The sequence below is a fragment of the Triticum aestivum genome, chromosome 3B (genome assembly GCF_018294505.1).
Source record: "Triticum aestivum cultivar Chinese Spring chromosome 3B, IWGSC CS RefSeq v2.1, whole genome shotgun sequence".
Taxonomy (NCBI): Eukaryota; Viridiplantae; Streptophyta; class Magnoliopsida; order Poales; family Poaceae; genus Triticum; species Triticum aestivum.
This window is the reverse complement of record NC_057801.1, coordinates 69280248-69289936: the sequence shown is the minus strand read 5'-3', so window position 1 is coordinate 69289936 and position 9689 is coordinate 69280248. Positions and strand designations below refer to the sequence as shown.

Sequence of the window (9689 nt, the reverse complement as noted above, 5' to 3'; positions counted from 1 at the left end):
TGGCACCACTCAGAAAATAGGCGTGCAACCTGTGAATCAACCAATATAATGCATCAAAAATCCTAGCATATACAATTCATTCTGATGTGTAAAAATGGACCTTTAAAATAATATGTTACACTATCTGATTCACAAATAGATACCAACCTAGACACGAGCCGGATAAACCCTATCTATTTTATTTTCTCCACTTGAGATTTGCAGGGGAGGTTGCATTGCCCGGAGGAAAGGCAGAGGAGGGTGATGCTGATGATGCAGCAACATCATTAAGGGAGGCAAAGGAGGAGATTGGGCTTGATCTAGCCTTGGTCACTGTCATTTCCTCGCTTGAGCACTTCTTGCCCAAGGTAAGATGTCTATGAGTTCTCGCTTATACCCCTACTGGAAAAAAATCACATTGTACAGCGGACAGACTATTTAAGTGCACACTAAAAGGCATGTTAGTTGTTTTTTCTTCTTAGACTTCCAAAAAACACATGCATGCAGCCTAGATTTAGGATATGCTTATAGATGTTTTGAGGATTATGTAGCAGGCTTTTCTTTACAGTCCACTTTTGCCGGATAGAATTTATCTTTGTCCCTTTGACACCACGACACCCCTGACAGCCGACACCTCTTCGACCTCCTGTTGACCGAAAAGGTGCTCTTCGGCCTTCCAGAGGCCGACGGGGTCATATATCTGTGAATTATGAGTTAGGTCATATATTTTCCTATTTTGTTATGAAAAACATCATATATATTTGCGTTGATCGGGTGGATTTAAATGTGCAGTTGTTTCATCGTTGTGAGGGTCTGGTGTTCAACGACCTCCCCGTGCGTTCGACGAGCTCCGCCCCTGCGTTCGTGGGTGAGCATAAATGACATCTCCTCCTCTCCCCCTTCATTTGCTCTGTTTCGGTCTTCGTGCCGATGAAACTTGCTAGCTATAGGTGTATTCAATCATCAGTATGCGTGACCACTATGCGTCTCCCGTTCGAAAGGGTTACATATATAAATATGCATTCATTTGCATATTTATAACCGTAATCCTTTCGAATTGTCCAACGTTATCCATGGACAGCCCGAGTATGTGTTGATTGGGTTCGTTTTCCCATATGCTCTGCTCCGGATCCGATGCAGAATTTCGTCAGTGCCTCTCTGTTGTTCTTCGGGTACACATCCTCTCTGCTTATTGCCGAGACGTGTATCAGGAGAACAGCGGGGAGGTGCTGCTGAAATTTTGTGTCGGATCCGGAGCAGAGCATAGGAAAACGAACCCAATCTACACATACTCGGGTGGGATTAGGACCTATCTTTACCTATTAGCGTCTAGGTTGCATGGACGTAATAAAACTGAGAAACTCTATTAACTGATGAATATGGTTTGCTGAGTTATGTATGTATTTCTTGTGTGTCCAGTAGCTAGGCAAGATGAGTGATCGTGCGTGGATGTACACCGGTCACCCTAGTCAGAAAGACATGACCCCTGAATGGATGACAAAAACCAAGGGGTTTATCAGAGCCACATTTGCAAATGGACAGAAAACAACCTGGTGCCCTTGTGTCGAGTGCGACAACAATCATAAGATGTCAGAGTTTGAAATGATCAAACACCTGCAGAAGTGGGGTTTTACGCCCGGTTATACAATGTGGACATTTCATGGTGAGTCTGCCCAACGTTCCAGAGCTGAGGAGGGCCATTGTCGCACTGACGAGCATGGTACCGGGATGGAAGACATGGTGCAAGACTTTGATGATGCTTGGGATTTGGACGATGAGATGGAGGAATCTACAAAGGCCTTCAATGATATGTTGGAGTCTTCGAAGCGTCCTCTCCACGAGCACACCGAGCTTTGTCAGCTGGATCCTATCGCACAAGTAATGGCTCTGAAGGCTCAATTCAACTTGGGCAGAGAATGCTATGACGTGATAGTGACACTATTTGGACGATTTCTACCCAAAGGCCATATAATGCCTGCAAACCTGTACCAGTCGGACAAAATCCTCCGTGTACTTAAGATGCCCTATGAGAAGATAGATGCCTGTGAGAATGGATGTGCCTTATTTAGGCTCCAGTATGCGGACTTGAACTATTGTCCCATTTGCAAGTCTTCCAGGTATGTTGAGGTAGACAACGGTATGGGTGAGAAGAGTCAGACCAAAATCCCCATTAAGGTTCTTCAGTATATGCCAATCATACCAAGACTTCAACGTCTATTCATGGTCGAAGAGACGGCCAGACAGATGACATGGCACAAATTGGGCAAAAGACCAGAACGGGATGCAGATGGGAATCTGATGATGGTACACACATCGGATGGTGCTGCATGGAAACACTTCGATGCATTGCATGATGAAAAGGCGGAAGATCCAAGGAATCCTCGAGTAGCCATCAGCACAGATGGGTTCAATGTGTTTGGTATGATGGCAGCCCAATACAGTTGTTGGCCTGTATTTGTCATTCCATTCAATCTCCCCCCCGGACAGATTATGCAAAGAAAGAACATTTTCCTGAAGTTGATAATTCCGGGGCCCAACTATCTGGGGAAGAATATGAATGTGTACATGCAGCCGCTTAAGGATGAACTGCAAGAAGCTTGGGATAATGGGATCAAGACATACGACGCCGCTACAAAAAAAACTTCCTAATGTGTGTGTGGTACATGTACTCGATGCATGACTTGCCGGCGTATGCGCTATTCGTTGGCTGGTGTGTGCATGGAAGGTTCTCGTGCCCCACATGCAAAGCAGCTCTTGAGTTTCGTTGGCTGCAGGCGGGTGGCAAGTTTTCTTGCTTCGACATGCATAGACAGTTCCTGGATCCTCACCATAAGTTCAGAAAAGACAAGAAGAACTTCATCAAAGGTAGAGATGTCAAAAACTTTGCACCACCTGCATTGACAGGCCAACAGACCCTGGATCAGTTAAACGCTCTCGAGCCGGATCCAAAGCATCCAGGGTATTTCAAGGGGTATAATACAAAACACGCCTGGACCCACAAGATATGCTTGTGGGATCTGCCGTACTTCAAAGACCTCCTTTGCCCACACAACATCGACGTGATGCACACTGAAAAGAATGTCGGCGAGGCCCTATTTGGTACATTGTTCGGCATAGAGGGGAAAACGAAGGATAATCCTAAGGCCAGAGTCGATCAGGAGGCTCTATGTGATAGACCGCTACAAAACATGAAACAACCAAAAGGAAAGAAGAACTAGATGAAGCCAAAGGCATGGTTCAATCTTGGAAGGCCGGTTATGAGGGAAATACTCCTGTGGGTGAAAAAGGAGTTGATGTTCCCCGATGGGTATGATTCGAATCTAAAGAGGGGAGCGAGCCTTGAAAAATTGAAAATATTTGGTCTCAAGAGTCATGATTGGCACATATGGCTTGAGCGGGTAATGCCGGTGATGTTGCGTGGCTTTATCCCTGAGGATGAATGGCTAGTACTGGCAGAGCTGAGCTATTTCTTCCGTGTTCTATGTGCGAAAGAATTATCGCCTGGCTTGCTAGAAGAAATGGAAGAGTTGGCGCCGGAGTTGATCTGCAAGTTGGAGAAGATCTTTCCACCTGGCTTCTTTAATCCAATGAAGCATTTGATTTTGCATCTCCCGACCGAGGCACGATTGGGGGGGGGGCCCGTGCAGAATCATTGGTGCTATGAAACTGAGAGGATGCAGAAGACGCTTCGAGCAAAATGTAAAAATAAACGTCGAATTGAAGCATCAATGGCCGAGGCATTCATTACTGAGGAGGCGGCAAACTTCGTGACAGCACATTACAAAGCCAAAAATAGTCATTTGCATAATCCGAAGCCTCGGTACAATGTTGGCGACCCTAAAAAGGGTGGATCCAACTTCAGCCTATTCAAAGGGAAGCTCGCACCAGCCGGTTTTTATACTCCCTTATTGTTGGATAACGACGAATGGCAGACCATTATGTTGTATATCTTGAACAATCTAACAGAAGTGCGGCCGTACATCGAGTAAGTTCTCAGTACATTGTTTCACAACCTCTACTTCATTTGAACTGCTCTTATTCCTGGATATTTGATACAATCGATACGTCACCAAATTCTCGTATGGAGCGGTTATCCAAAAGGATTCCATCAAACAGTATGAGCTTCTAGCAATGCATGGAGGCGGCTATCCCGGTTTCATCTCTTGGTTCAAACAAACGGTAATTTCCATTAGACCATTTCATTTCTTCTTCTAATCTCTGGCTAATGCAACAATCCTTTCGTATTAAACTTGTAGGCTAGTTCAGAGTCTATGGACGCCGAATTGAGACAAGTCGCTAATGGTTTTGACTATAAGGTCCATTCATTTGACAAATACGACATCAACGGGTATCACTTTGGTACCTATGGAAAAGAGCTATCTATGGCCGACCGAAAGTCTACAAATTGTTGTGTCTCTGCTATCGGCGAAGGAGATACCGAGTATTATGGAAGAGTTGAAGCAATTTATGAACTTCTATTCTATGGTGCAAACCCACCAAACGTCGTAGTCTTCAAATGTCATTGGTTCCAGCCGAAAGAGACTAGAAGGACTCATGAACATCTAGGGCTAGTCGAAAATCAAACAAAGCACCCATTTGGATGTTCCCGATGTCTATATTATGGCTCAACAGGCAACCCAAGTTTTCTATCTACCGTGGGCCTGCCAAAGTGATCCAAATCTTGAAGGTTCGGATGTCGTTTATGAAGTGCCGCCACGTGTTAGACCACCTCCCCCCAATGAAGAGGATTATGAACCTCACGTTAATCCAGACACATACGAAGGAGAATTGTTCCAAGAAACACGTCTTTCCAAAAAACGTTTCAAGAACCGGTCACCTAATAACATTCAAGTAGACAGCGGCAGTGAATCCGAGCCTAAGCAGGAACAAGAAGAGCCGGAACAAGAAGAGGTTACTGCTGCGGATGACCTGTCAATGCTTGACCAATTACATGCAGGAGGCCTTCCAGATGTTGATGAATTTATTGATGATGATGATGATGAGCACGTCATTACTGATAGTGATGAGGATGATGCATTTATTGACCCTGAAGCATATATAGACGATGATGATGCATTTATTAATGATGATGATGAAGATTAATATTATAGTTCATGTCAGGTATTCCATTATTATTATATACATATATATTATTAATTAGTTCAAGTTTTAACCTAGCTAGCTCTAAAATGAGCTTTACTTAGCATTTATTCCTCCAAAATGAATTTGTATGCTTAGCTAGCTCAAAAATGACATAACAACCTTAATTAGCTCAGAAATGACTTTAACCTAGGATAGCTCTAAAATGAGCTATACTTAGCATTTATTCCTCCAAAATGAATTTGTATGCTTAGCTAGCTCAAAAATGACATAACAACCTTAATTAGCTCAAAAATGACTTTAACCTAGGATAGCTCTCAAATGAGCTATACTTAGCATTTATTCCTCCAAAATGAATTTGTATGCTTAGCTAGCTCAAAAATGACATAACAACCTTAATTAGCTCAAAAATGACTTTAACGTAGGATAGCTCTAAAATGAGCTATACTTAGCATTTATTCCTCTAAAATGAATTTATATACATATTATTATTCATGTCAGGTATTCATTTTTTTTGTGTTGTACTAATTTCGTTCACTCTTTGTCATTCCAGGTGTTGACAGATGGTGGGCGCGGGTCGAGAGCGCTCCACGGCTCCTACCTTGGTGCCTGGTGGGAGGGGTAGTTCCATTCCCCCCCATACCCTCCGGAGAGCGCTAGTTCTCAGTTTGTAGAGTCCAGCGACGGTCGCTTCTTCTTCGGCCGGGAGAGGTCGGGGGGGGGGGGGGCAAGAAGAAGGAGAAGGCTGCTAGAGGTGGACGTGGCATAAGGAGAGGTAGGAAGGCTGCTACGCCTTCCTCGCCGCCACCCCCAGCTGATTCACCCGACCACAGGGCTGCTCCATCTGAGATCGAGCCATCTGAGGTGGACCCGTCTCGGACTCCACTCCACGAGCCTTCGGCCGACGAGCCTATGGCAGACGTGCCTACGGCCGACGAGCCTCGGGCCGACGACGAGCCTCGGGCCGCCGAGCCTCGGGCCGCCAAGTCTTCGCCCCACAAGACTCCGGAGCTCAGACGGGGTCACGCTGAGTCGGAGCCGAGCCCATGGGAGGACTGGACGGAGTCGAGTGCACATGGTTGTGTTCAGGGTGGGGACTATAGTCTTGATAGCTATAGCGAGGGTGAGTGGGTTGAGGGGCGCAAAGTCTACCAGCGTGGTCGTACAAAGCTCCCGCCCACCCCGGCGACCCCCGACCAGAGCTGGTTGATTGCGCCTAACGGGGAGAAGTAAGTGCATTTACTCTTTTTTAACCTTTTGCCTTGACGTTTCTTCGAATATCTAATGCGTTGGCCTTGTCATACTGCAGTTCTTGGACACACGAAGATGGTGTCCGCGGGCCCAACACTGTCCTTGGTGTGATTTGTCGCCAGTGCTTCCCGGGGTGGGTCACGTTGCCCGGTGAGGGCCGGGTTCCAGAGCTAGGAATGACCTGGGAGCACTACTTGGCTGCCCCGGCCCCGCTGGAGCATAGGGTCGGCGATGTCGAGTGCGACACGGTGGCCGACATTGTGATCGCCACGTCTTGGGTAATTTCTCCTTTGCCATTTACGTTGTGTTTTCTTCTTTGATTGCATACCTTCTACATGTGTTTTCTTGTTTGATTGCAGACCTTCTAATCCGTGTTTTCTTGCTTGATTGCAGACCTTCTACAGGTGTGCTGAGGGACAGGAGGAGGCCGCGGCTCGGGTTATCGACGCCGAGTGCAGGCGCCTACTTGGAAACTTTCGGCACGAGGCTCAGACGCAGGCTGTTCGAGACTACTTAGCACAGACTGGTATTAGGAGGAGAAAAGAGAAGTGTAGGGACAAGTATCTGAGTAAGGAGAAGTACATGAAGGTAATTACCTATTCTTAAGGCATTGTACTTAGTTTCCTTGATTTGATTCGTAGGCGTAGCGCTCAAATTTCTCTTGCTTAACTTAGGTGCCCCCGGGATGGTGTGCGGACAAGATGGACTGCTGGGAGGTGTTGGTGGATGAGTGGTGCTCTCCCCAATGGCGCGTCGCCCACAACATAGCAAAGGAGAAGCATTTCAAAATGAAAGGTGTGCCACACCATCTAGGCAGCGTCAACCTACATGGGTACAGGAAAAACTGGGTATGTGTGGTTTGCTTCATGATTCATGCAAATTCGTTCTTTGTGCTAGCTTGAGTCCTTAACTAATACTCCGTTTCTCTCTTTTAGTCAAAACACAACAAGGCTCCAGTGCTAGAGCTGTTCGACCTCTATGGCATGTCCAATATTGCACCGTACAAGAAGGCCAAGGCACTCTCTGAATCTGACCTCGAAAATGCAAAGAACTTCAGCAATGAGGCCTCCCACCACAAGATGGTGCAGTACGTTAAGTAGGGGAAGGCGAGGAAAGGGCCGGAATTTAACCCGAGCCGGCCTCTTGATCCAGAGCTGGTGATGATATCTGGTGGCGGGAGGTCCCATGGCTCGTTAGCCATTGGTAATGGACTGATACGTTGTAGTAGCACTCTCCCGCAGATCAAGAAGCGCCAGACCAGTGGAAATCGAATTCCAGGTTTGTTATAGTAGCCTTTCCTCCATTACATTGTTTTTGCGGCCGTCGATGATTACAATGCTAACGAGTGGTGTTGCAGGCTGCTATTGAGGCAGAGAGAGCGAAGACCCAGGATGCTTTTGAGGAGAGGGACCAGCAGTTGGCGGAGAGGGACCGACAGGCGGTAGAGAGGGACAGGGAGAATGAGGAGAGGACGAGTAGGCTGTTGAAGGAGGAGAGGAACCGGAACGACTCGGCTAACCGGGCCATGTATGATCTCTTTGTGGTAAGTTTCTTCTGCATATTAGCTAAATCATGCATGCAATGTTCCTTTAATTAGTAACTAATATGACTGACAAGTCAAAACCAAATGTGTAGTCCATGTGTGAGAAGAACAGCCAGACCCCTCCGCCGATGCCAGTCATTGCTCCGGCGGGCACGGTGAGTTTCATTTGAACGGTCATTAGTTACTAGTCTTCACATTTGAGTTGCATCATGCTAATGATACATTGGAAATAATCTTTGGTGCAGCGTAACTCCCGACAAGCATCGACCGATCCTTCTCCATCTGCCACTGGCGCAACCGGTCCTACACCTACACCTACACCTACACCTCCGTGATGACGATAAGTTTCCCAAGTGTTTTGCTTAATAGAGTTTTGTTGTGATGCCATGTTGTATCTACACATATCGTGCATAATGTGTGTATGTTTGATATGCATTGTATGTGTGGGATTCGACACCTAGTCGTGTGCCTTTGGTAGCCTTCCATACAGGGAAATGCCTCCTAGTGCTTCCACTGAGCCATGGTAGTTTCTACTGCTCCGGAACACATGGATTGACCGGCATGTGTCCTTCTTTGCTCCTGTGTCTGTCCCTACGGGGAAATGTCACGCGGTGTATCACCGAAGTCCTTGTAGCTTGCTACGAGTTGGTTGCACTCGCTGATGACCGACACGTGCATTGCTGGGTCATATATGCCTGTCCCCATACGTTTGTGCCACCTTGGTTCTATGACTAGTCATGTCGGCCCGGGTTCTCTGCCATATGGATACTAGCGACATAATCATATACTTATCATTTTTTCCTCCAAAATGACTCAATATGCTTAGCTAGCTCAAAAATGACATAATAAGCTTAATTAGCTCCAAAATGACATATTTAACCTAGGATAGCTCTAAAATGACCTATACTTAGAATTTTCCCTCCAAAATGACTTAATATGCTTACTAGCTTAAAAATGTCATATTTAACCTAGGATAGCTCTAAAATGACCTATACTTAGCATCTTTTCCTCCAAAATGACTTAATATGCTTAGCTAGCTCTAAAATGATATAATATACTTAAGAAATGACATATTTTAGGTCCTAAATGACTTCATATGCTTAGCTAGCTCCAAAATGACATAATAACCTTACTTAACTTCAAAATGACCTATTCAACCTAGGCTAGCTCTAAAATGACCTATACTTAGCATTTTTTCCTCCAAAATGACTTAATATGCTTAGCTAGCTCAAAAATGACATAATAAGCTTAATTAGCTCCAAAATGACATATTTAACCTAGGATAGCTCTAAAATGACCTATACTTAGAATTTTCCCTCCCAAATGACTTAATATGCTTAGCTAGCTTAAAAATGTCATATTTAACCTAGGATAGCTCTAAAATGACCTATACTTAGCATCTTTTCCTCCAAAATGACTTAATATGCTTAGCTAGCTCTAAAATGATATAATATGCTTAAGAAATGACATATTTTAGGTCCTAAATAACTTCATATGCTTAGCTAGCTCCAAAATGACATAATAACCTTAATTAGCTCCAAAATGACCTATTTAACCTAGGATAGCTCTAAAATGACCTATACTTAGCATTTTTTCCTCCAAAATGACTTAATATGCTTAGCTAGCTTAAAAATGATCTATTTAACCTAGGATAGCTGTAAAATGACCTATACTTAGCATCTTTTCCTCCAAAATGACTTAATATGCTTAACTAGCTCTAAAATGACATAATATGCTTAAGAAATGACATATTTTAGCTCCTAAATGACTTATATGCTTAGCTAGCTCCAAAATGACATAATGACCTTACTTAGCT

General features: G+C 44.9%; 1 long non-coding RNA gene across 1 annotated transcript; it reads left to right on the top strand.

Moving 5' to 3' along the window:
• Window positions 1-205: 205 nt before the first annotated feature.
• On the top strand, window positions 206-7753 carry LOC123064813 (uncharacterized). Its single transcript, XR_006430802.1, has 3 exons — window positions 206-347; window positions 772-847; window positions 7688-7753. It is a non-coding gene; the product is annotated as an uncharacterized lncRNA (long non-coding RNA).
• The last annotated feature ends 1936 nt before the right edge of the window (window positions 7754-9689 follow it).